Source organism: Lissotriton helveticus, chromosome 9 (genome assembly GCF_964261635.1).
Source record: "Lissotriton helveticus chromosome 9, aLisHel1.1, whole genome shotgun sequence".
Taxonomy (NCBI): Eukaryota; Metazoa; Chordata; class Amphibia; order Caudata; family Salamandridae; genus Lissotriton; species Lissotriton helveticus.
In genome coordinates this window covers 668,030,123-668,057,265 of record NC_136070.1, presented here as the reverse complement: position 1 = coordinate 668,057,265, position 27,143 = coordinate 668,030,123, and positions in this window count along the sequence as shown.

Below are 27,143 nucleotides of genomic sequence, written 5' to 3'. Positions count from 1 at the left end.
GATTGGCCCATAAATTCCTAGGGTGGTGGGAATTGTATTTCAGGAGTGTGTTGGGTTCTGTTTGTTCCCTAAACAGTGGTATATATCCAAGCATCCTGTATCTTAAAAGATAGATCTAAGAAGCGTATGGTCTCTTTATCATAGGCCATGGTGAACTTTTGTCAGATGACCTGCCATTTAACCAAAATGATAAGTTGATGAGACTAAATTCCCTGCCCGTCCAAATCAGTAACACATCAATGATGTACTGTTTTCACATCGTGATGTAGTCCAGGAAAGGATTATCCAAGTTGTAAATATGTTTATCCTCCTACCTGTTCATAAAGAGATTAGCCAGACTAGCAGAAAATCCGCCACCCATAGCTACTCCTTTGCGTTGAAAGAAATATTTATTTTGAAAGACAAAATAATTCTTATTCATGGCTATATCCAATAGTTGTACTAGATAATCAATTGGGACCCAACAAGAACATTCCCTGCCATCCAGAAACTCTTGTACTACATACAGTGCCAGGTTTTGTGGTATACTGGTGTAAAGAGAGGCAATATCAAGTGTAACCAAAACTGTGTGTTGCTGTTAAATAGGTGGTTCTCTACAAGCTGTATAATATCCATGGTGTCCGCCACATAGGATCTGGTTTTGACTACTCATGGTCTTAGGAATGTATCAATGTAATTACTCAGTGGTGGATCCACAACCTGAAACAATTGGACTTCCTAGAGGATGGTGGAAGTTCTTGTGGACTTTAGGGAAAATATATAGGGTTGGTATACGTGGGTCCTTTTGTAGAGGAAGTTATACTTTGGTTAACTGAGAAAACCCCTGTCAACACCTCTTTTTGTCAGTCTATGAATATGTTTAAGAATGTCCTGTGTGGGATCCTTGCTGATTTTAAAATACCTCTCTTGTGCATCACTTTGTTTCTTAATCTCCTTCACGCAATCATCAGTGTTCTGACTGACTTCTGCTCCCCTTTTATCTGCAGCTTTGATAACAATCTCTTGATTGTTTTTTAATGATTCCAAACTTTCTCTTTCCAGTTTTGTGATGCTGTACTTAATGTACTTTCTATTCATAAATAAATCCATATTCTCTTTGAGTACAATTTGCTCGTAAGCCAGAATCTTATGTGTGACACGGTGAGCTGCAGGGTGGCATGTGGAAGGAGGTCTAAAAGTGGTGGTAGCATGTCTGATCTGGGTGATGGATCATTCGCATAATAGTACCTTAATTGTATTTTCCTAAAGAACTGTTATAGTTCAAACTTAACAGTGAAAGAATTAGGGGGTTCTGTGAGAACAAAGGAGAGGTCCTTTGCTAGGATGTTTTTCTCGTATTCAGTAAGGGTATGGTTAATAATGCCCTTATTCACGTAGCACTTAGCACTTAGCATGAAAGGGACGGGCAATGAGTATTGCAAGGGGGCGTTGCTTTTTGACATTGCCCTATATTTACAAGGCATTGGCAGTGCCAAAAATAAGACCAGAAAATTCCTGGTCTCAAACAGGCGATATGATGAGAAATGTTTTTTTCTCCTCCTATATTACTCTTTCCACGTGTGCTGCATTCTGCAGCACACATGAATAGAGCTAATCGTCTGTTAAGATTGCTTATGCGCAGGAAGGTGTCTCTTCTTGTGCACAAACAATCCTCCCTGCAGCGCAGGCACCGTAGCAAGTGGCACTAGGGTGCCTGCGCTGGCGCTAGGTGGCTTTCTTAGCAGCAGCAATAGGGGAAACACGGCAGTAAATATGGTGCATCCCTGCGTTTTAAAACTGACGGAGCGCAGCGTTACCAATTTTGGCGTAACAGAGTGCTCTACCAGTTTCTTATACATATGCCCCCTTATTAGGAAATGCCAGATGCAAATTTGTAATTTGTGTGCCTAGGGCCTATGGTTCATTATTTTCCATTTTTGCAGATACTGCTACAGTCTGAATGTCCTAAATCCTTGAGTACATTTTTCTGCCAGGAGTTGCTTCAAGTTGTTGCAGTCCCCCTAACTCTATCGATGCCATGCAGCAGTTCATGGCACTCACTGCAGCCAGTATTCTTGATGTAGCATTTAGGAATATCACAAGGGGCACGAGGGATAGATGTTCTGTAATATAACACCTTACAAGGCATTACCAGTGACATTTATCGACTATATCTTTAACCCATTGGACGCCATTTCACCCTAATCCTTGCTTGGTGCAGTCCAGCAGAGTTGGGAGACATGTGCCCTAGCAAGGACTCTGGATTCATCAATTTTCCTCGCTCGAACCGAGGCAGGGCTGATTTTCTACATGTGTATCAAAGTTTGTACCTAACAGGAATTTTGTGGCCAATTACATTTGAAGGGTTCACAGCAATATTATCATAAGAGAGCAAGGCCCATCAGCTGTGCACAGACGTCTGAGCTGCATTTTTCATTTAATTAATACTGTATTTAAACCCATAATTAAAAAATAGGGCTAGTAGAATGGAACTCTGCTAGTGAAGGTTCAGTTTGTCATGAGTGGCATGTGACTCTAAACAAACAATACAGTGGATGAGATTTATGTTGATTTGAATAATTGGCCCATATCCTAAAGTTCACCAACATCTTGCTTTAAGTGGACTATAATTTACATGCCGACATCTCGGATAACACTCACTTGTCTGCCCTTGTAGATGCCCTGTCATATCTTAATCTCACCCAGCTGCCCCTACTCATTATGTTGGGAATATGTTTGACCTGATTTTCTCAAATATGTCTTTCCTGGTGGTCGAGCACCTGTCCTTTCCAGTTTCTAGTCACTTTCTCATTTCTTCCTTTTTCTCTTCCCAAGAAGCTCTCCAGACCTTGGACAAAGGTCAGCCTAGACACCTTCATTAATGCCTTGGTCACGAAACCTCCCTCACTCTCTAGTACAGTCACCACACACATGGCCAGTTTCAACACCTGGATCTCAGCTGTCTTGGACTCAACAGCCCCTGCCAAATTTAGCAACTCATTTCATAGGACTCCCTGCTTTCACTGGTAGTCTGAAAACTTGAATAGCACAAAAAGGAACATAAAAAATAGAACATAACTGAAGAAGGAAATACAACCAGACACAAAAAAATATACAAATCTACCAATAAAAAGATCCCAAATGTAATATCCTTCACTCACTCTCTTCTCCACAATCTAATCAGTTAACTCCCCCAATAGCAAAGGAAAGCTTCACTATTGTAAACTCCAAGCTGTGCCCCACAGCCGGTCCTGATCGATGCCCTCATCTCAAAGCCTTTGCGACAACCTCACTACAATTTTTCCACAACAAAATTGAGGACTATTCCAATTTCTTTGCCTAAACTTCTTTTAATCCACTCATTTCCTCTCCTTCCGCTCACTTAACCTCAGAACATGTTCTCTGGGTCTCTTCCCCCCCCCACTTATCTCCAAATTGGAAACATCAGTAGCAAATGCGCCTCTTGCCACTCATGATCTCCAGATAACCCTCCTGTCCATCTAATATCCTCCAATTTGCCAGCGACTTAATCTCTTACTCCCTAGGTCAAGTTCTGAACCTTTCTCCCTTTCTCTCATCTCTGCTTCGTTCCCCACACTGTGGAAACAAACCAAGTTTAAACTCATGTTAAAAAAAACCAACTGACCCAACAATTCTTGCTAATTACCGGTCTACCTCCCTACTGCCATTAGCAGGAAAAGAACTTACAAGATTCGTTGACATACAACTCTCCAATTTTCTTGAATCCTTTTGAGAAGATAAACTGCTTATTTGCCTGCTAACTGGCTATATAGGCATTAAACATGTGTTAGACTTCTATGCGCTATCCCAAGAGTCTGTTTTCTTTTAAAGAACCTGGTAGATTGGCCGGGAAATGTTTTTGCAGCACAACAGGTGCTGAACCGAACTCAACATGACAACCCAGGTGCTAGAAGTAAGGGAGAGATTTCCCCAGGGGTCTAGGGTGGAGCACATCTCAGCACAGGACCTGGACCAGACATTGTAAGCACATTGAACTAAATTTAGGTGAAGTCTAAGGGCACTTACTGCATTGTTTTATATCGCTTAAAATTTGTTAATGTACACTAAAATTGTCAATTATACCGCCGCAAGCACCCATAAATTATATACACAATTGTGCAATACTGCTAACTCGTGTTTCGTCATTTGGGTGTCTTACCCCACAACTTCATCAGGGCTCACAACTGTGAAACTTTCACCAGTCGGGTGCTGTACCCAAGAAAAAAAATGTATCCCAAAATTCATAACCGCATTCAAGTCCTGTGGAAAAGAATCAGTGTGTCCACTTAATCCATGTAGTTGGAGGAACAGTATCGTGCGAAAACAGCACTACGTCCGTGCGAAGATCCTAGGGCGAGTACACCCAGGATCACGGTGGTGGGTGAAAAACTAATAAAGATTGAACATTTACCAATAATGAAAACTGACATCTGAAGAATAATTGCTCAATTGTGCATATCATTTGTGTGTCCTTAAGGCTGTGTAACAGTCTACGAAACTCGAAGGTTAATTCAGGGATGTTGGGTGGGCAGCCTCCCTTTTAAGCACTGATAACGTGGTTACCTTCAGAGACATAGTGTGTACTGTAAAGTAAGCACTGGAATTCCTAAAAATCACCCTCTGTTAGTACACTAAAAGTGTCAGCTGGGTAGGTAGGAATTGGAGAAGTCCAGTAACAATGACTGTGTGTGTGTGTAATCCATGGCGTAAGGCTAGCGGCTCTAGAAACAGTACATGGATGTGGAAATGGAAGTGGACAGGAGGGCCGGGATTTGAAGGACAGACCTTTGAAAGATGAATGTGAGTGAGAAAGAGGCTCTATGATCCTGCCACCCTGGCCTCTTCGATAGCCTCTCTGGGAGCACGAACAAAGGCCAGAAAAATGCAAGAGGATTTTTGGGTCTGAGTATACAACAGCTTTCCAGCTCCCACCTTCTCGATCAGCGAAGACTTAAAGAAAAACACACATAGAGAAAACACTAATCTTACTTCCCATTTCCTTCTCACATACCTCCTTGGGATGAGCTGCACACATAAGGCAGTAGACCATTTCTCGTTTACTGCGTACAAATGAGCAAGCACCGATTGGGGAATTAATGGGGATTTTAACGTACACATGGATGATCTGAAATGTGCACAAGAAGTTCACCTTAATAACTCCTTGGCAGGCTTAAATGGGTACAAAACACCCACACCAGAGGCAGGAAACATCCTCAATTAGATTTTTTCAAATATTAATGACCTACAGGTCCCCTCGGCAGAATGTCTCATTTGGACTGATAATTTTTAACCCCTTTCTTGTTTAAGGTGATACTAAAGCTAAAGAAAGTAAGCCCATCACCCTCTTTATCCAGACCATGGCACAAAATTACAGAGACATCTCTCTGCCAAAAGCTGCAATAATAAACACCCCTACCAACTGGGGGCATGAATATAAATGTGGCTAAATGTAATAAACCGATTTCTGATACTCCGTATTCGATAACACCTCTAAAACCTGTAAGAATGCCAAGGACCAAACCTTTAGCCCCTTGGTGGTTCGACTGAACTGAGGAAATAACGAGCCACTGTAAAAAGCTAGAACGTGTTTGGAGAAAGTCTTATGGACAGGATGTAAGGACCGACTATAAGGAAGCTTTGAGAAACTTTCATATAGCAACCCAAGAAGCGCAGAGGGAATATCTCGCCTTACGAATTTTAATGGCATTTAACACATCTGGGGATGTGTCAAAGGTGGTTTAGTCATTCCTCTCCACGGAGTCTGTCAACAGCAGTATTAGCCCTTCTTGGGATTTGTGTGATGATTTATTATGTTTTTTGATGAAAAATTCAAAAGATGTATGCCATATTCCCAGCACGTTCTGAAACAGAGACATGTGCAGATGTGGTTACAAGACAGAAATATAAACTATCCAACTTTTCTGAAATCTCTGAGGAAACTGCGGTGGAAGAGCTTAAAACATGCAAATCAGGATCACCAGCAGATCCATATCCACAGAGAATTTGTAAACTAATTGCCCCTATTATCAATCAAGTATTTACTAGAGTTTTATATCAATCTCTAGAAGCAGGTATTTTCCACGTAGGATGGAAACAAGCTTTTCTTTGACCATTGCTGAAGAAATCCACTGCTGATACGGTCACACTGAGTGATTTCAAAGCTATTTTAATTTTGCCTGCAGCAGCTACAATTACAGAAAAAATGATTAACAGAAAGCTTTCTATCGACTTGAAAGATAACAGGTTCCTGCATGATACACAATCTGGTTTCAGACAAAGGGTGAGCACCAAGACTGCTCCACTGGAAGTTGCAAAACTAATTTAAGAAAATCTTGATGTTGGAAGTTCAGCGATGGTGGTTCTTTTAGACCAATTGGCAGCGTTCTACAAGTTTCTCGTGTAACCATCTTAGAGAGATTTAAAATGGCAGGTATCCAAAGGAAAGTTCTCTGTTGGCTGAGGTCTTTTAACAGGAGAGATCTCAGAGAGTCTATCTCCAGCCCTTTCTTCCACCCCAAGGCCCATACTATGTGGATCTAGTTTAAGCCCTACATTTTTCAACCTTTACATAGCCTCCCCTGGCTCCATTGATTGAAGCTTTTGGTGCACAAGTAGTGTCCTACACTGATGATACGCAGCTCCTATTATCATTTCAGGAAAACGCAAATTCTACCTTGACAAAGTTTAAAGTTGAACTCCGAGAAAACTGAGGGTCTTTTCCTTGGTACATGTTCTCCTCCTTTTTTTAATGTATATGTGGCCAGAGGAACTTGGATCTCCAACGGTCCCAGCGGAGCATGCAAAAAATTGAGGAGTCATGTTTGACTTGAGGTTCTCTTTCTCCTCACAAATCGAACAGGTGTCTTCTGTCTGTTTTGCCAAATAGAAATCTCTAAGGAAGATGTTGCATTTGACCCCATAAAAAGTGTGCAAAACTGTAGTCCTCACTTTGATTACCTCCCGGTTGGACTAAGGAAATAGTCTATACCTGGGACTCCCTGCTTTTCTAACTGACATACTGCACAACGCAACTGCAAGGTTGATCCGAAAAGTCCCGTACAGGCAGGCCATATCCCCTCATCTGAAGCAACTTCACTGGCTTCTGTGATAACTCAAATCAAGTTCAAAACTCTAGAGCTTTCTCTGGACAAGGCCCTGCTTATCTGCAAAAAAATAACGCTCATATCAATGATGCAGAGCACTTAGATCAAATAATTTTCTTCTGCACCACATCCCAAAATGTGTGAGGACAAGACTGTTGGACTTGGCCTTTTTTGCACGGTTATCCCTAAACTTTGTTCTTCTTCCTCCTTTTTTTTCCTGACCTATGTTTGTTGGTTTCAGGATTCTGGGCACTTTACCAATGCTAATCAGTACTAAAGTGCATATGCTCTATGTGTAAATTGTTATTATGATAGATTCTCCCTGATTGGCATATTTGATTTACTAGTAGGTCCCTAGTAAAGTGCACTAAGTGTGCCAGGGCTTGTAAACCAAATGCTACTAGTGGGACTGCTGCACTGATTGTGCTACCCACATGAGTGGTTCTGAAACAGTAACTCAGACCTGCCACTCCAGTGTCTGTGCGCAGTTGTTAACTGCCATGTCGACTTGGCAAGTGCACCCACTTGCCAGGCCCTAACCTTCCCTTTTCTAAGGTAGGCCCAAGGTGCCCATGTGGGCAGGGTGCAATGTATGTGAAAGGTAGGACTAGTACTAGTGTGTGTGATATGTCCTGATAGTGAAATACAGCCAATTTATTTTTTCAATATTGAAAGGCTATCTTGCTCCATAGGACAGAATGGGGAATGCTTTGTAACATTTTACAAGCATATCTTCCTATATGGATAAGATGTAAAAATAAAGTTTAGGCTCTCTGACTCAGAAGGTAAACACATATCTTTTACTGAAGATGGTTTTTAAATTGTATGATTGAAATTGCCACTTTTAGAAAGTAGGCATTTTCTTGTTTAACCATTCTGCATGCCTCTGCCTGTTTGTGTATTGACTGTCTGGTTTTGGAGTGACAGGGGCTGGGGAAGTGCATTCTCTCAGACAGTCACCAGGGCGGGTTGATGTGTATTCTGCCTTTAAGGAATGAGTCAGCACTAGGTTGAATAGGCCAGATCTGCATTTGGAGTGGTGGGAGGAGTAGCACCTGTACCTGAATAGGGCTGTGCCTGCCTTGCACAATGCTGGCTCCGTCCCCTGTGGTGTGTCTGGAGCCAAAGCTTACACTGACAATGGATGGTGTTGTACACTTGCAGAGTGCCCCCAGAACTGGTTTGAACTGGGCTCAGAGCCCCTTGCACAAAAAGAACAAAGGCAGTTTGGGGTATAAGTATCAGACCCAATACCCCTGATCTTTAGACTACTGGAATCAAGAGGAATCTTTGCTGAGGAGAAGAGCTGTAGAAACTGAGGTGAAGTACTGCCCTTGCTGTGTGCCTGGGGTTGGCCAGCAGTTGCTGTTTTTGCCAAAGAAAGGAGAAGGACTTTGCTGTGTGATGTGTTCCCTGCTTGAGGAAAGTCCCCAAGGGCTTGAGTAGAGCATTCCTCCTGTTTTGAAGTCTCAGGAACATCAGGAACACTAAGACTTCACCCCCAGCTCCCCTGAACTTCCTTGGTGGGAGTTCTGATCTACCAGGAGTGTCTGTGACTCTGTGTGGCCTCTGGAGGTTGTTTCTGCTGCTGGGAGTTGGAATGAAAGGCAACATCAAGAAAATCGACGCATCGCTCTTCTTGCAACAGTTTTTCCGACGCAACACAGTAGTGCGAGAAGAATCTCCCTGCACCGCCGCACTGCTAAAACCGACGCAGCGCCTGTCGCCGCTGCAAGAATTGACTCACCGAGATATCGCGGCTAAAGAAATCAACGCAGCGCCGCTCGACGCCGCCGCATCGTTCATCAATGCATCCCGGATTTCCACACATCGTCCCTGTAAGGCAAGTTTTCCCCGACGCATCACCCACAGATGGGAGTTGTCTCAGAATCGACACATCGCTTCCCCCTACAGACCGGACCCAATGCACCGCTCCCCTGTGTCCAGCGGAACTGTCGCATCGCATCCACGAAGGTCTCAGGAATGATGCATCTCTTTGTTTTTGGATGCCTGTCATCGCTGTGGCTGTTTGGCTTGGTGAATTTTGTCACAACAACAGGTACTTTGCAAGAAATCATGCATCCATAGTTTTCCATGGACTCAGTTGCTAAAACCTTTTGAAAGTAATTTTTCTGAATACTTGTATGTTGGATTTTTTATGTTTTGGTCCTCTTAAGTTTAGATAAACATACTTTATTTTTCTAAACCAGTGTGGTGTTCATTTGTGGTGTTATCACTGTGTTACTGTGAGTGTTGGTACAAATACTTTACACATTGCCTTTGGGATAAGCCTGTCTGCTCGTGCCAAGCTACCAAGGGAATGAGCAGGGGTTATCTAAAGTGTGTATCCCCCTTACCCTGACTAGAAATAAGGGTCCCTATTTGGACAAAGGTACCTACCTCTGCCAACTAGAGACCCCCATTTCTAACAAAGACAAAGAGGAAGATCTTTCACGGTTTAACAGCCAAGATGTGGAATACTCTCCCAATAAATTTGCTGAGAGCCCAATCCATCTCAACTGTTAAGAATTAAAAATGCTCCTCTTAGACAAAAGCCTAATTCACCCTCTTCTTACAGGCATTGGATTTACTGCTGTTAAACTGCGTGCTTGAGCGCCTGGACACTTCACTGGAAGCAGCTGTGTGCAATACAATGGATGATTGATTGGTTGATTGGGGCAAAGAAATATAAGCAAAGCGACTACCCACCGATAAGGACTCCTGCCCACACTATGTACCACTAGTATCATAAAGCCACATACACATTTTCAAAACGGTGGGTAAGACTCACCACCTAGGAAGGCACACAGTCCTTTCATGATCATAGTATCTAGATCTAAAGAGATAGGGAACTAACAAAAGATTTTGAAGGGTCCTAAAACACTTGTGCTCCTACTGCTACACCTCCTTCCTATTTATTCCTTGAAATCACTGAACCAAAAGGTAAAGAGAAGTATATCAAGGACCCAATGAGGGAGGGTTTGTTGGACTGTTTTGCTCATGATAGCTTAAGAGGTCAGGGTGCACATTCGAGCGATTGACAGCAGAGCATCAAAAGGAAGAGCTCAAATAACTAGGCAAGATGCAGGCTCCACCACTGCTGAGAGATCTAGACAAAGAGTGCATTCAGTCCCAGCTCAGAGTAGCAATCCCAGGGAAAGTAGTCCCATCATTACCCAAGAGAGTTTAGGAAGCCCTGCAGAGTGACTGCCTAGAAGCTGGATTAATACAGAGACGGAAGAAGCTTCCTCACACTTTAGCGATGCAGATGATGACGACCCCAACTTGCCCTTTCCGGAACCTTTCTGCTGAAAGACTATCCCACCCGAGGAGATAGAGTATCTGTCCAGTTCCTTTACACCCCGCCTTATTTAATGAGCTTTAAGGAACAGTTTTCAAATATTTGTGAAAACGCATCCATTTCTGTGATTAAATGCAAAGCGTGTTTGAAGGATACAGACCAAACTAGGCTGAATCAATTGTTGCGGTTAGAGGTATTCACTGAAGTGAGAGACTGATTGGTTGAATAGCTGGCGTGGCCAAGACAGGACATCAACAATGGGTCTCTTAATAGGGCAAAGAATGCAGTGTTAAATGCTGCTGCAGGTGTGTTCCTCGTGAAAACAGAATGGACTAAAACTCAAACAAAATAAAGGGGAATTGCAAGCAGATTATTTAGACAGGCTCATGGACCTGTTGGAGAATGAAAATATTGTTTGTCATAATATTGTTGTCTTTATACTGTGATTACCAAAATATCATATTTAAAACATTACTTATAAGAATATAATTTAAGTGCTTTATTTAATATTTTTGCCAAGAATGTAGATTGACGTATGTAATATCATGTTTTCTATATTTATGTTTTTATGTATATTTTACAAAATTGAATTTTTGTTAAAATGGTTCAATATTTTAGGAGCAGGATGTTGTTTTTATACGGAAATGGGACAGGTGGTTATTAAAAAGTTAAGAATTTTTAGGTATTGCCTAAGACAGCGCATGCCTTACAGGGGTCTTAAGAGACCCAATTGTTTACCATTGGTTGGCTTCATTGTAACTCTCATTTGCTTGCTTCTTATACGTCCACTTCCATAAGCTTCCTTCCTCTTCGAATGTTTGTTTACCCCTTAATCATGGATGCATTACTTGTGTGCTTCCACTGCTCATTTTTTCAGGTGCTAATTTTCTTTACTTTAAGCACTGTTCAAGAGGGTATGTTTTTTAGCTGTCTCCCTCCTGTTCTCCCATTTCATGTCCCCCAGTCCCATCCACTGTCTGTGTGGCTGCCCCTGCACCCTCACTCTCTTTTGTGCATGTCGTTGCACCATCCCTCCCACACATGCTCTATTGTCTGTGCCGTTGCCTGTGCCCCCTCCTACTCAATCTCTGTTGTCCATGTGGTAGCCCCACCCCCTCCCACCTACTCTCCGTTGTTCATCTGGATGACCCACCCCTCCCACCAACTCTCTTTAGTCCATGTAGTTGAACCGTCCCTACCACACACTCTCCATGTGTTTCGACTCCAGCCCATTCCACAAACCCTCTGTTGTCTATCTGCTTGACCTCTGTCCCACCTTCCCGTGTGCATCTGTTTGGCACACCCACCCACCGTAGTTCATCTGCTTGCCACCGTCCCCTCCCACCCACCCTCCGTTGTCTGTGTGCTCCTCCAGTTGCCTCTCACCTGTTCTTCTCTCCCTCTCTCCCCCTCTCTCTGTGGCCTAGGGAGAGTAAATAGACAAACATTTCTTTAAAAAGAGGGTTATGACTAAGGCTCCCGGTTTTCTGTTTTTACGGATATTTACAGATAAATACAGACAGAAAGCAATGAGTTTTCTGTCTGCATTTATTTTTAAAAGAGGATAAATACAAAAAACTGGGCTTCTTTTAAGTGACTCGCCGTGCTGTCTTTCATGTATTATAGCCCAACAGCTGAGCAGAAGGATAGCATGAGAAGTTAAAAAGTAAGACGACATTTCTTTAAATAATGGCATATGCCAACATACATTTGTGGTACAATGCTAATATTTACCTGTGGATGTTTTGATATGTAATATTTGGCAGCTTAAATAGCTAAAACACGACAGACAAAGTATGCCTGCATGTCTATCAGTTTAAATAAATATTGAAATGTACAGTTCTACAGCTTCATTTATCCGCAAAACCCTAAATAAATATGGATAAATACAGATAAAAAGGAACAAAAAGAAATATGGATAAATACAGATGGAAATGTTAAAAAAATAAATACCATCAAACCAGGAGCCCTAGATATAATGCATGCTACAAAACATTGAAAAAAAACAACAGCTCTTGTAGGGGGGATCTATTGTTTTTTGCCAATGTTTGTTTCTATGATTAGTCATTATTTAATTGACAAATTATATTTTTTTACTACAGTACTGATTTCGAATATTTATCTAATGTATACATTTTTTTGTTATATTTAAATGTATTATTTTGTAATTAGTATTATATTATCATGTTTTTAATGCTAGCTGTAGGGCTTGAAGGGGAGCAAAGGGTAGGGAAAGCTTTAGATTTTCTTTATGCAACTAATTTTCTTGTTTTTAACATTATTATTTTTATAACTTTTTAATAAAAAAGTTGTATGTTTATTATTTTTATTTCTATACATTGTTAGAATTTTATTTATTTTTAATTGTGAATATTAATATATTTGGAATGTTTTCTGTTTCTTTTTAAACCATTTTTATCATGGCAAAATGAAGAATATTTTATAATTATTTTATATGATTGTGATATATTTCTGATTTCTCACATTAAATTGCAAATTATTTTATATTTAAGTTTTTAAAATGTGTACTCTTTGTTATAATTTATAAACATGTTTCTAAAAATGTTGATAAAAGATGTATTTTTATTTTTAATTTTTAAAAGAAAATAATATTGAATTTTGCAGGCTATAAATTTGTTTTAGAATTTTTTATTTCAATTTTTTATTTCTTTATATATTAATACTTTTAATTTTCATAATTGTAAAGATTTTTTAATTTGTGATAAATGTTGTTATCTTTATCAATTAAGGTGTATATATATTTTGTATTAAATTTCATAAACACTAGGGCCCTGATTACGATGTCACAGACAGCATTTTGGTGAGGGAACTGCCCGACCATAGGTCGGAGGTTCCGCACACCTGATTGCGATGCAACCGCACAAACTCCCATTTCTCTGTGGGAGCTTGTGCGGCGGGTGGAATTCTCACTGTGCTTGCCACACGGTGCAGGGATTTTCAGGGAGGCACCATGGGTGCCCCCCCCAGGCCCAGATGTAGAGGGCCAGGGGGGAAGGGGGCCCTGCTAGGGTTCCCTAATGTCGCTTTTCGACAGCCTTTCCATAGTCCCGATGGCTGGAACGCTGTACTTAAGGGATAATGAGGAGTTTTTGGCTCCATGACCCCATCGAAAGTCGTTGGGCAGTCATTCGGACCACCCACAGCTTAATGCATAAGTCGGACCACAGCAGCCGATGCAGTTCAGACTACTCCGAACCGCATCATAAGGAGGCCCTAGGTGTGGCCTAAATTTCAGTAGCCTTCAAGGACCCTTGCCCGGCGCACCTGCTCACTTTGCCACTGGATCAAGATAGCCTGGCTGATGAGGGTTATGAACCCGAAACCGGTCCCAGGATGCTTGTTTCGGTCCAGGTAAGACATGGCTTGGCATTTCGGGCTGGACTGTTCCCATGAGGGCTAGGGTCAGACTGGTTTGCATTTGGCCATCTCTGAACTAGGGTGGTGGAGTGAGCTAAAGAATGGTGAAGGATTAAACCCAGATCAGTTGACTGGGGGTGAGTGTTTGATTTGCTCAAACTCTCCGTCCATCATCCCCTTTGGTATCGCTTTGTTCACCGTAAGTTGGCAGGGTATGCCCAGAGGTGGGTCCCTTGCTCACTTAGCCACTGGATTCAAGATAGCCTGGCTGATGAGGGTTATGAACCCGAAACCGGTCCCAGGATGCTTGTTTCCGGTCCAGGGAAGACATGGCTTGGCGGTTCGGGCTAGACTGTTCCCATGAGGGCCAGGGTCAGACTGATTTGCATATGGCCATGTCTGAACTGGGGTGGTGGAGTGAGCTAAAGAATGGTGATGGATTAAACCCAGATCAGTTGACTGGGGCGAGTGTTTGATTTGCTCAAATTCTCCGTCCATCATCCCCTTTGGTATCGCTTTGTTCGCCCTAAGTTGGCAGGGTATGCACTTTGCCACTGGATTCAAGATAGCCTGGCTGATGAGGGTTATGAACCCGAAACCGGTCCCAGGATGCTTGTTTACGGTCCAGGGAAGACATGGCTTGGCAGTTCGGGCTGGACTGTTCCCATGAGGGCCAGGGTCAGACTGATTTGCATATGGCCATGTCTGAACTGGGGTGGTGGAGTGAGCTAAAGAATGGTGCTGGATTAATCCCAGATCAGTTGAATAGGGGTGAGTGTTTGATTTGCTCAAACTCTCCGTCCATCATCCACTTTGGTATCGCTTTGATCGCCCTAAGTTGGCAGGGTATGCCCAGACGTGGGTCCCTTGCTCACTTTGCCACTGGATTCAAGATAGCCTGGCTGATGGGAGTTATGAACCCGATACCGGTCCCAGGATGCTTGTTTCCTGTCCAGGGAAGACGTGGCTTGGCAGTTTGGGCTGGACTGTTCCTAAGAGGGCCAGGGTCAGACTGATTTGCATATGGTCATGTCTGAACTGGGGTTGTGGAGTGAGCTAAAGAATGGTGATGGATTAAACCCAGATCAGTTGACTGGGGGTGAGTGTTTGATTTGGTCTAACTCCCCGTCCATCATCCCCTTTAGTATCGCTTTGTTCGCCTAAGTTGGCAGGGTATGCCCAGACATGGGTCCCTTGCTCACTTTGCCACTGGATTCAAGATAGCCTGGCTGATGAGGGTTATGAACCCGAAACCGGTCCCAGGATGCTTGTTTCCGGGCCAGGGAAGACATGGCTTGGCAGTTCGGGCTGGACTGTTCCCTTGAGGGCCAGGCTCAGACTGATTTGCATATGGCCATGTCTGAACTGGGGTGGTGGAGTGAGCTAAAGAATTGTGATGGATTAAACCCACATCAGTTGACTGGGGGTGAGTTTTTGATTTGCTCAAACTCTCCGTCCATCATCCCCTTTGGTATCGCCTCTTCCACAGAGCAGCTGCCGCCATAGCACCTGAGCTACAATGCACCATCAAAGCCTCCTTCAAATCCGGCACATTCCTCGACGACTGGAAACACGCGGAAGTCAAGCCCCTCCTCAAGAAGCCCTCCACTGACCCTACGGACCTAAAAAACTTCAGACTCATCTCTCTACTCCCTTTTGCGTCTAAAGTCACGGAGACGATCCTCAACATCCAGCTCACGAACTTCATCGAAGCCAACTGCATCCTAGACCCTTCCCAATCTGGATTCCGCAGCAACCACAGCACCGAGACCATCCTCCTCGCCGCCACAGATCACATACACACTCTCCTCGACTAGGACTCATCTTACTAGACCTTTCTGCAGCCTTCGACACCGTCTCCCACCGCACTCTCACCACCAGACTCTGCATACCGGCATATAGGGAACTGCCCTCGACAGGATCTGCTCCTTCCCCACTGGCCGGACCCAAAGAATCAGACTCCTGGCCTTCCTCTCCGAACCCACTGAGATCAACTGCGGAGTACCCCAAGGATCATCGCTCAGCCCCACGCTCTTCAACATCTACATGGCCCCCCTGTCCAGCATCGTCAGACAACATGAACTCAGCATTGTATCCTACGCGGATGACACACAGATCATCCTCTCCCTCACAAAGCAACCCAACGCCACCAGACTAAGCTTCCAGGTAGGAATAAAAGACATTGCATCCTGGATGAGCAGAAGCTCTTTGAAGCTCAACTTGGAGAAGACAGAAGTCCTCATCCTCTGACCCAACCCCTCAGCTTGGGACAACATCTGGTGGCCCATTGCCCTCAGCAACCCCCCCACTCCCACGGACCACACCCGGAACCTAGTGATCATACTAGACTCCTCCCTCAACATGACCCGACAGATCAACGCCGTCTCCTCCACATGCTTCAACGCCCTCCACATCCTCGAAAGACCTTCAAATGGCTCCCCAAATCCTGAAAGACCGTCACCCATGCACTCATAACTAGCAGACTGGACTACGGAAATGCCCTCTATGCTGGAATGAACAAACTCCTGCTCTGAAACTCGGAACCATCCAGAACACTGCCGCCAGACTCGTCCTCAGCATCCCATAACATGAACACATCACCCAGCACCTATGAGACCTGAATGTATGTCATTACATCGCATACCAATACCATGCGTCCCATTACAATGCGGGTATTACTACGCGATGTCAATGAGAACGACATGCCATTACATTGCAAACTTTTACCACGACTATGCCTTTACCACGCATGCCATTACAACGCAAAGGCATGCATGGTAAAGCTATACTCGTGGTACAAGTTTGCAAGGTAAGTGACTCTACACTACCCCTGCACAACTACTCCCTACAATAACACTACACTACCCTGCACGACCCCCCAACACTACCCTAAAACACAACACTACACAAACACTACAACACTACCCAAAAACCTAAAACACTACACTACACACACACTACAAATCTACCCTAAACCCTAAAGCACTACACTACACAAACACTACCACACTACCCTAAAACCTAAAACACTACACTACACAAACACTACAACACTACCCTAAACCCTAAAACACTACACTACACACACACTACAACACTACCTTAAACCCTAAAACACTACACTATACAAACACTACAACAGTACCCTAAACCCTTAAACACTACACTACACAAACACTACAACACTACCATTAACCCTAAAACACTACACTACACAAACACTACAACACTACCTAAAACCTAAAACACTGCACAAACACTACAACACTACCCTAAAACCTAAAACACTACACTGCACAAACACTACAACACTATCCTAAACCCTAAAACACTACACTACACAAATACTACAACACTAAACCCTAAACCACTACACTACACCACACAAACACTACAACACTACACTAAACCACTACCCACACTACTCCCACCCCTACACTACGCTAAACCCTAAAACACTATGACACTACAACACTACGACACTACAACACTACAACACTACCCTAATCCACTACCCACACTACTCCCACCCTACACTACCCCAACCCTAAAACACTACAACACTACCATAAACCACTACCCACACTATTCCCACCCCTACACAACCCCAACCCTAAATCACTATGACACTACAAGACTACCATAAACCACTACCCACACTACTCCCAGCCCTACATTACCCCAAACCTAAAACACTACGACACTACAACACTACCCTAAACCACTCCTCACATCACTCCCACCCCAAGCACAATCCCCATTACCTCTCTTTCCTTGTGGTTCCTCTCCAGCATCGCCGTCTCTGCTACTGGTTCCAGCTTGCTGCTACGAGGGGCGGAGCACGTCGTTGTGAGGAAACAGCCTCAGTTTCCTCACAACGAGGTGGATCGGCATTACATCACATGCGTTGTAACAGCGCGTGCGATGTAATGGTATGCATAGTAATGGCTACACATAGTAACATCGCATGTGTTGTAACGCATGCGATGTAATGGCATTGTGCGGTAATATCCGCATAGTGATTGCTGTTTCCAATGAGACCTGCACTGGCTCCCCATCGAGAAGAGAGTAATCTTCATGCTACTTACTCACTCCTGCAAAGCCCTGCACAACACTGGACCCCAATACGTCAACTAAAGAGTGTCCTTCCATGTACCCATGAGGGCGTCGACCTCGCCCTCACCGAAACCTTGTACATCCACAGCGGGCGGAAGAGCCTACTCCTTCATTATGGCAAAGACCTGGAACCAGCTCCTGCTCAACATCAGACGTTCCCCACTTTGCACACCTTCACGAAGAGCCTCAAGACCTGGCTCTTTGGCAGACCCGAATCTGCATGCCATCTCCCCCTACCCCCCAGCGCCTTCAGACCCTCACGGGTGAGTAGCATGCCTCACAAATACCTGATTGATTGATTGATTGAATTATGCCTGAGTAATCGGAGTAATGTTGGTAATTCTGCATTACTTTTGATATGCAATTACCAATAATTACGCAATTAGGCCTGTTTGCATAATTAAGAGTCATTTGGGGGGGTATACTAGCATAGAAACATGGCACTGGTGTTTCTGTTGTTTTACATTTAGTGCTACTTTAAAAGCTCAAAATGCATCCTCGCATCCATTTTGAAGGCGAGAGTGCATTTTGGGTAAATAAACTAGAGATAAATGCCGGGAGTTCGTTGGAGGGAAATTCTACCCCAAGAGGGCTTTTAGTGAGCACAAGCGACTGCTCTGACTCATTTAGCACTCATTTCTTAGAACAAAATGCAGCCTTCCCAACATTTTTGATACAAGAGGGCATTTATGTGCTAAAAATAGAGCTAAAGGCAGATTTTCTCTTCTTGTGTAATTCTGCAGAATTTCTAGCTAATTCCACTTGATTATGCTACATGGAATTACGCGAGTTGTGCCCACCCCTAATAAACAGCCTTCAAAGTCTAACTTTTTCCCCTATGCTTAGGATGGAAAGGTTATAGTAAATTTATCTTCTTCAAAGTCCAACAATTTCGCAAAAGTTTAGGTTGAGGAATATTTAATGTGTAATTGAATTCTATTTTAAATCATGAGACATTTGTTTGGTATTAAAAGGTTTTTTTTTTACAATAGTAGCAGATTTTTTGTGTTACGTATTTTGCTCATTTTAACATATTACATTTTTTATGTTTTTTAACATTCTTAATGCATTCTTTCAATGTTATTCATTGATACAAACATTTTTCACATATTTAAATTGTTTGATACCTATTTGTACATGTATCTTCAATTTTTTAGCATGTTTCATTTTTCAAATATTGCAATATTTTTTTTAGAAATTCAAAAACAAAATATTAGCTCATTTTTTTATAATGTTTGCAGTTTTATATTTATCCATTATTTATTCATAATCATGTTAAATTTATAGGTGCATTTCTTTATAGTTCTTTTTCATATATGTTTACTCGTATATTTCCATACATACAAAATACCATTGTATACATTTTTTCACTTTTTTAACCTCTTCCGTGCTCATGGGTCATGGTCGGCATGTGCGCAGTGGGGGCCGTCCAAGCCAAGCCCGCTATTGGAATGTCCAGCACCGGAATTTGCGCCGCAGCCACGGTGTTAATTGATATAAAAGTAAATATAAACAATACGTTTTTATGTTCTAGTGTTTTCCATGGAATTTTAGGGGGTGATGACAGTCTTGGTGGGAGGACAGCCAGCCCTCAGTGACGGCGGACAGGAGAACGCCGCCAAGCTGGCAACATCCTGACTGACAGATTTTGACTTTACTGCTGGGCTGGCGGTGTACCAGCAGTGGTCTTGTGACAGCAGCATGCTTTGGCTCGTATATGGAGACTGAAGGCAATGCCACCGCACTGCAGCGCCTTCACTGTCGTGCGTGCACTGTTGCCATTCACAATGTCCTGCATGGCGCACAGTGTGCACACAACAGTGGAAGTTAAGGGGGACACAACATGTGCCCCCGGCCACTACCCACACTCGGCAGAATCACCCTAGGGCTCTGTTCAGGGCCCCTTACCTTCCTTTCAGTTCCATCTTTTCATGGCAGGGTCCCCACCATGCAAAGTTAGGCGGAAAGAAAGGTGGTGATTTGCAGGGCAGTGTCAGTATTGGCATCACCAGCGCAGATCGCGTATTTCCCCTCTACTATAACCCAGGAATCCTAGATCCTGGTGGTGGCAGTGGTCTTGTGGTGATCCAACCACAATGGTCCAAATCAAGTGGGCGAATCGCAGAGGACACAGCGGCCGAACCTCCCCCGTGAGGACGGCGGTCTTGGGACTGCCGTGCTCGTAATCAGGTCCTTAGCCTTTATTTTATATTAATTACCGTCCATTTTTAATACTGCTTCATTTTTTGGTCTATCTCGGGGATACGTTTTTTACATAGCCCTCCAATAACATGCATTTGAGCAATACATTTTCTCACTGCTTATACTTTTTGCTGTAGGAATATCCCATACGATTTAATAACAATTTTCCAATCTGAGATTTGATATGTGACTGTTTCTGATTTTTTATCTATGGGTTTCAGACCAAAATAATGATTACATTAAAATATTTTTGTATTTAGCTTTATTATTTGAACATACATTGCATTATTTTTACATTCATACTTATGGATTTGATATAGTTGTTTTTTCCCCAGGGTTGTTTGATGAAGTTCTCCTTCTGTTGAGAAATTATGGTCCAGATTCTTGTCTTTTTTTCAGCTGAAAATTTTACATTTGTTAGTGCTACATATAATATATATATAACTGCCATTATTTTAGTAACTTCGGAAAAATCTGTTTCTTTTCTACGGTGTTGCTCTCTGGCTGTTTTTGTATGCTGTAATTTCTTGGAATGTTTTGTGGCCTTTTTATACCCAATTTATTTAAATTGGTAAAAATGTATATGTTCACTATTTTAAAATTTCATTTCATTGGCTGTTTATTTGAGGTTTTAATTTTTAGAGGGGTTAAGTGCTTAGTGGCCAGTAATTAGTGTTGACATTATATATGCACATGTAAATAAAAGAAAATTAAATATTTATCATTATTAAACAATTTGTTTTTTATTGTAGTTAATATATAGAAATGATTTGCATTGTGTGTGTCTCCTAAGATAACTGTTATATTATAGTTTAATTCTTAATTAATATTATATTTTTTATTTAATAGTAATGATATTTAGGTTGTCAATAACGTAGGGCCTGATTATGATGGCGGTCGGTCCTATCGGAGATGGGACCGCCCGAGAGGCTGACGGTGGTCCCGCTGTAAGCATTAGGATGTGACCGCCACCATGGTGGACGCAATGCCTATATTTTGTATTACAGCGGGTGCTGCGGGCTGCAGCACAAGTCTCAGTACAATACAAAAAGGGGACACTACACATATCCCTGCACTATGTGGCACACGGTGCAGGGATATGTAACAGGGGCACCATAGTAGCCCCACAAAGCCCACAGCTGAGGACCAGGGGGTAAGGGGGGCAACAATGACCCTTTCTGCCAGCCTTTTCATAGCAGGTAAACCGCATAAAATAGCCAATGGAGAGGGACATCATAATCTCTACGCCAGTGTCTGACAGGCACCGCCACCATTGTAGGGATTGGAGTTCCTTCCGACGGAGCCCATCGGATCCGTGAAGGGTGGTCTCTCCGACCGCCATACATCCACCTGCCATCCTAATGTGGCGGGTGGGAATCCTCATTCCGATGGCGGGGGTACCGCAACCGATGGGCTGTAGGTGGCGGTCCCACCATCATCGTAATCAGGTCCCTAATTTTAGATATTTATGTAGTGCTGTACTTGCTTAACGAGGTGACACTGTTTTATGTTTCTTTACTTTTGTTTTCTAATATTTAGGTATATTAAATACTTTTTACAGTGATTTTCTTAGCCAATATTTGTGTATTTCATATCTATATATATATATATATATATATGTATATATATATATATATATAAATATATATATATATATATATATATATATATATATATATATATATATATATATATATATATATATATATATATATATATATCAGCTCCCAAACACCAGCCGGTTGCACTCATGGGCGGGTGCACGCCATAACGGGGGTGTACCCGTTTCAAAGTATCAAAGCACAATCCTGGAGAGTAAAATTACCAAGGAAAGCAGCACTCGCAGGGGGTTGTTCCAACCAGTTTATTACGGCGGAACAAACAGCAACGACGCGTTTCGCCGTAGGGCTTTGTCAAGTTGTGAGAGAAGCGAGGACATACAAACATTTTAAACTTTTTCAGGAAGTAATGAAAAGTGAAGACGGACTGCATATTTTCAGATAAATAGCGGCCATCTTACAATGTATATACATTCAATGGGAAGTGCTTAACTTATACAAAATCACCATCTTATCTTATCATGTCATATATTAACATGTAAATTGCTATATTTTGCATTTTATATCGCCCTGTATGGGCACCACAAATACTCATTATAACATCCTGATTAACAATGAAGGCCGATGTCAGAGCACACCCCATGGAAATTCGATCTTGTTAAACCATGCTTAACCACCGTGAAATCACAATAATAACATGTCGGTCAGCCTGAACATTACCATATTGGTACACAAATATAGCCCACTGATGGGTTAAACCATGGGTGCAAAGCCTACATGCTCCCTTAGTCCAATGTCATCTCTACAAAAGACATATCAATAGCCAAAATCCTCTATGAAGGTTCAAAATTTAAAGAAAACAGTCACAGTTAAAAATTCAATGAATCCTCATAAGTCATCATATCACTGGTAGACACTTAACTACAGGCCTGTAGTAAGATGAACGCATGCCAGTTAACTTTACAATTCATGCAGAGTTTTAGAAATAAATACAAGTCTTATCCCAAGTGTACTGATAGCTCTTCATGCATATTTAGACCCCTCGGAATCTTGGTTTGTAAGTCAATTATGTACCTAGATTCCAGCCGTCTAAGTTTAAGTAGGCGGTCCCCTCCTCTAATGCTAGCTGGTACACTATCGAGACAGATGTACGACAACAGATCCCTGTTGCTGTTGTGCATCCTCTCGAAATGCCTTGCCACAGGGTAAGCCTCATCTTTTTTGGCAATAGCACGCATGTGCTCCAATATTCTCAGTTTTACCGCATTCGTGGTACTGCCAATATATTTTAAACCACACGGGCAAGTAAGGCAATAAATAGCAAAAGGAGTGGAGCAAGTCAGAAATTTCAAGATCTTTTTTGGTGCGGCCAACCCAGGTATCTTAAAAGTAAGCGTCCGCTTACTGAACTTACAGGCCTTACACCGTCCACAGGGATAGAAGCCGCTGAGAACCGGCATTTTAGGGGTAATTGCAGGTGGAGAATAATGGCTGGATACTAAATGATCCTTCAAGGATTTAGCTTTCCTGTAGGTGACCAACGGATTGGTCGGCAGGTCAGCTTTGATGACATTATCCGATAAAAGAATGTTCCAATTCTTTTTCAAGATTTTCTTAATCTGACCAGCATTGCGCGAGAAAGTTGTAATCAAACGAAACGCCCCGTTCTTCAAAGATTTACTATTTTTGGGCTGTAACAAATCTTTCCGCTTTATCTTTTTTACTCTCTCCAAAGCCCTTGTCAAGACCCCATTTTTATATCCTCTGCTTTTGAATCTCAAAAGACTGGCAGCCGCCGCCTTTTCAAAATCAGTATCATGGGAATTGTTTCGCCGCAATCTTAAGAGTTCCCCATAGGGGATACTCTCAATTAGTTGGCGTGGATGGCTACTGGTAGCATACAGAGTGGAATTACCAGCGGTCTTTTTTCTGAACAATTTCGTCTGCAGAGAGCCTTTCTGGTCAACATACACTGTGAGGTCAAGGTAATTGACAGTGGTTTTACTTATCTCGCCTGAGAATTTCAAATTTTTGTCATTTTGATTCAATACCTCAACAAATTCATTAGCAGTTTCCAACGTGCAATTCAAAATAATAAACAAATCGTCTATATAACGATGCCATTGTATGATCATGTTGGCCCATTTCTCATTATGGCTCCAATGTGCCAGTTCTTCCCAATGGCCTACAAACAAATTGGCAAAGCTAGGAGCCGAGCAAGCTCCCATAGCTACTCCAGACGTTTGTTTGTATAACTGATTGCTGAAGAGAAAAATGTTGTTATTCAAACCAAAATTCATAAACTCCATCAGCATTTTGTTATGCTCGTAGAAACACACAGGACGTTTCTCCAGAAAATGGGCCATAGCTCTAAGACCATCGCCATGAACTATACATGTGTATAAACTGGCGATGTCAAGAACCAGCATGCAGTATGTGTCTTTCCAAATGACTGAACCAATGATAGACAAAAAATGTTTGGTATCTTGCAGATAGGAAGGTAAGGACATAACCAAAGGTAAAAGGAAGGAGTCAACATAAATCGAAAGATTCTCAGTAAGACTTCCATTAGAGGCCACAATTGGCCTACCTGGAGGATTAAGTAAGTCTTTATGAACCTTGGGAAGGTAGTAAAATGTTGGAATTACAGGACTGAGACAACGTAAGTACAGATATTCATCGGTGTTCAGCATATTAACTTTGTACCATCTGGATATCATGTCGTGGTAATCCACCACGCTCTGATTATATACTTTGTTGTCCACAGGTTTGTAGGTGTTGACATCTCCTAATAGACGAAGAGCCTCAGTTTCATATTGGGCTGTAGTGAGGAGGACGATGTTACCTCCCTTGTCGGAGGGTTTGTAGACTAGATCAGAGTTTTTACACAAAGTTTGTAAAGCATCCTGCTGTTGTTTAGTGAAATTGTCACTTGAGAACGCATATAACTTTGTTTTTCTGAGTCTAGTGAGATCTCTTAAAACCGCATCTGAAAATGTATCTATGGCATCTGTGCTCATAATAGGTAAAAAAGTAGAGGTCGGTTTAAACATACTGCCTCCACTTTTCTGTTGTATGTCCAGATGCGTGAGTGCTTGGGTATTACTGATGTTTCCATCTTCCCCTCTATTTATTTCCTGATGTAAACCTTCAATGGCACGTAAGCCTCCCAAATCACGGCATCTCAAACCTTCCCCTTCATTTTCCACGGAAGGCATGGAGTTGGAACCCTGAGATTTGAGTTTGAAGAATTTATGCAGCTTTAATTTTCTCGGGAATTTGAAAACGTCTATTCTAGTTTGTGCAAAGTCGAAGTTCTTTCGTGGGCAAAAAGATAAGCCCAATTTGAGAATGGAATTTTGTTCTTCAGTCAATACTTTGTTGGTTAAATTGATGACGGACAGATTATCCTGGTTAGTATGAGCAAGGGGATCACTTAAGTCTTCTTCCGATAGAAGTTCTTCTTGCTTCGTGTGACTGGTGGTGAACCTAATGGATTTCTTCCCACCGCCGCCGCGCCTCGTCTTCCTCTTGCTCCCGCGTTGTCCGGGGGTTTGCCCCTGCCTCCTTCTAATTGTTGGTTGCGCATGACTTGGAACTCTCTGTGAAAAGAAGGAGTTTCCACACTTCCATCATCGCTTACCACATCATCTGCGTTGACGTCTGATTCAGAGGTCACAGCTTCTGCAGAGGCGGGTGCACTTTTCTTTTGCTTTAGTTGTTTCCTTGTATGATCATATTTTTTAGCAAAAGTTAGCACCCTTCCCATCTGATAATCATTTTCGTCCCTCTCAAATTTCTCTTCTTTGCGCTGTTTAATTTTTTGTTCGTATTTTTTAAGGCGTTTTTTAATTTGATCACGTTTTTCCACAAGAATAGCCTGATCTGCCTCCTTTGATAATTCATCTTCCAGTTCTTTGATTTTTGTCAAGGCCTTCTCTCTATCGCTCCAAGCAAAGCGTACTAATATTCTAAGACTCTCTTTGCAGGATGCAGCTGTGTGTTCTGCCCAAGCATCCAGCAACTCCGGGTCCGGATTTTCGTACGCGGGGATAGTATATATTCTTAATCCTCTTGGGACCGAGTCTGTCTAAGGATTTCCCGCATTGCCTTCAACAGGAAGAGTTGCCGTGTGTATTCCACCTTCAGGCATTCATAACTTTGCTGGTAAGGCGCGGTGAGCGCAACTTTGTGAACAATCTTTCAAGCGCATTTTTGACATTGACTCAGAGCGAAGGGGGAGTATACAGCGAGCTTAATTTTTTGGTAGTTGCGGCTGCGCTACCAAGAACTATGTTTTGTGAGGCGGAGAGAAAAGAGGCCGAACAAGGGATGTTCAAGAACAAAAAGAAAACCAATGGAACTCAAAAAGCTGGTACTAGCCAGGCTAACGGAGGCGGTATCTCCATGAATACCAAACTAAACACTCTAGAACGTCTTTATGAGCGTGAAATTAGAAAGTGGTGGGAGGCCACATCACTACAAAATTACATAGACGTTGACCGCGTCCCAAGAGGATTAAGAATATATACTATCCCCGCGTACGAAAATCCGGACCCGGAGTTGCTGGATGCTTGGGCAGAACACACAGCTGCATCCTGCAAAGAGAGTCTTAGAATATTAGTACGCTTTGCTTGGAGCGATAGAGAGAAGGCCTTGACAAAAATCAAAGAACTGGAAGATGAATTATCAAAGGAGGCAGATCAGGCTATTCTTGTGGAAAAACGTGATCAAATAAAAAACGCCTTAAAAAATACGAACAAAAAATTAAACAGCGCAAAGAAGAGAAATTTGAGAGGGACGAAAATGATTATCAGATGGGAAGGGTGCTAACTTTTGCTAAAAAATATGATCATACAAGGAAACAACTAAAGCAAAAGAAAAGTGCACCCGCCTCTGCAGAAGCTGTGACCTCTGAATCAGACGTCAACGCAGATGATGTGGTAAGCGATGATGGAAGTGTGGAAACTCCTTCTTTTCACAGAGAGTTCCAAGTCATGCGCAACCAACAATTAGAAGGAGGCAGGGGCAAACCCCCGGACAACGCGGGAGCAAGAGGAAGACGAGGCGCGGCGGCGGTGGGAAGAAATCCATTAGGTTCACCACCAGTCACACGAAGCAAGAAGAACTTCTATCGGAAGAAGACTTAAGTGATCCCCTTGCTCATACTAACCAGGATAATCTGTCCGTCATCAATTTAACCAACAAAGTATTGACTGAAGAACAAAATTCCATTCTCAAATTGGGCTTATCTTTTTGCCCACGAAAGAACTTCGACTTTGCACAAACTAGAATAGACGTTTTCAAATTCACGAGAAAATTAAAGCTGCATAAATTCTTCAAACTCAAATCTCAGGGTTCCAACTCCATGCCTTCCGTGGAAAATGAAGGGGAAGGTTTGAGATGCCGTGATTTGGGAGGCTTACGTGCCATTGAAGGTTTACATCAGGAAATAAATAGAGGGGAAGATGGAAACATCAGTAA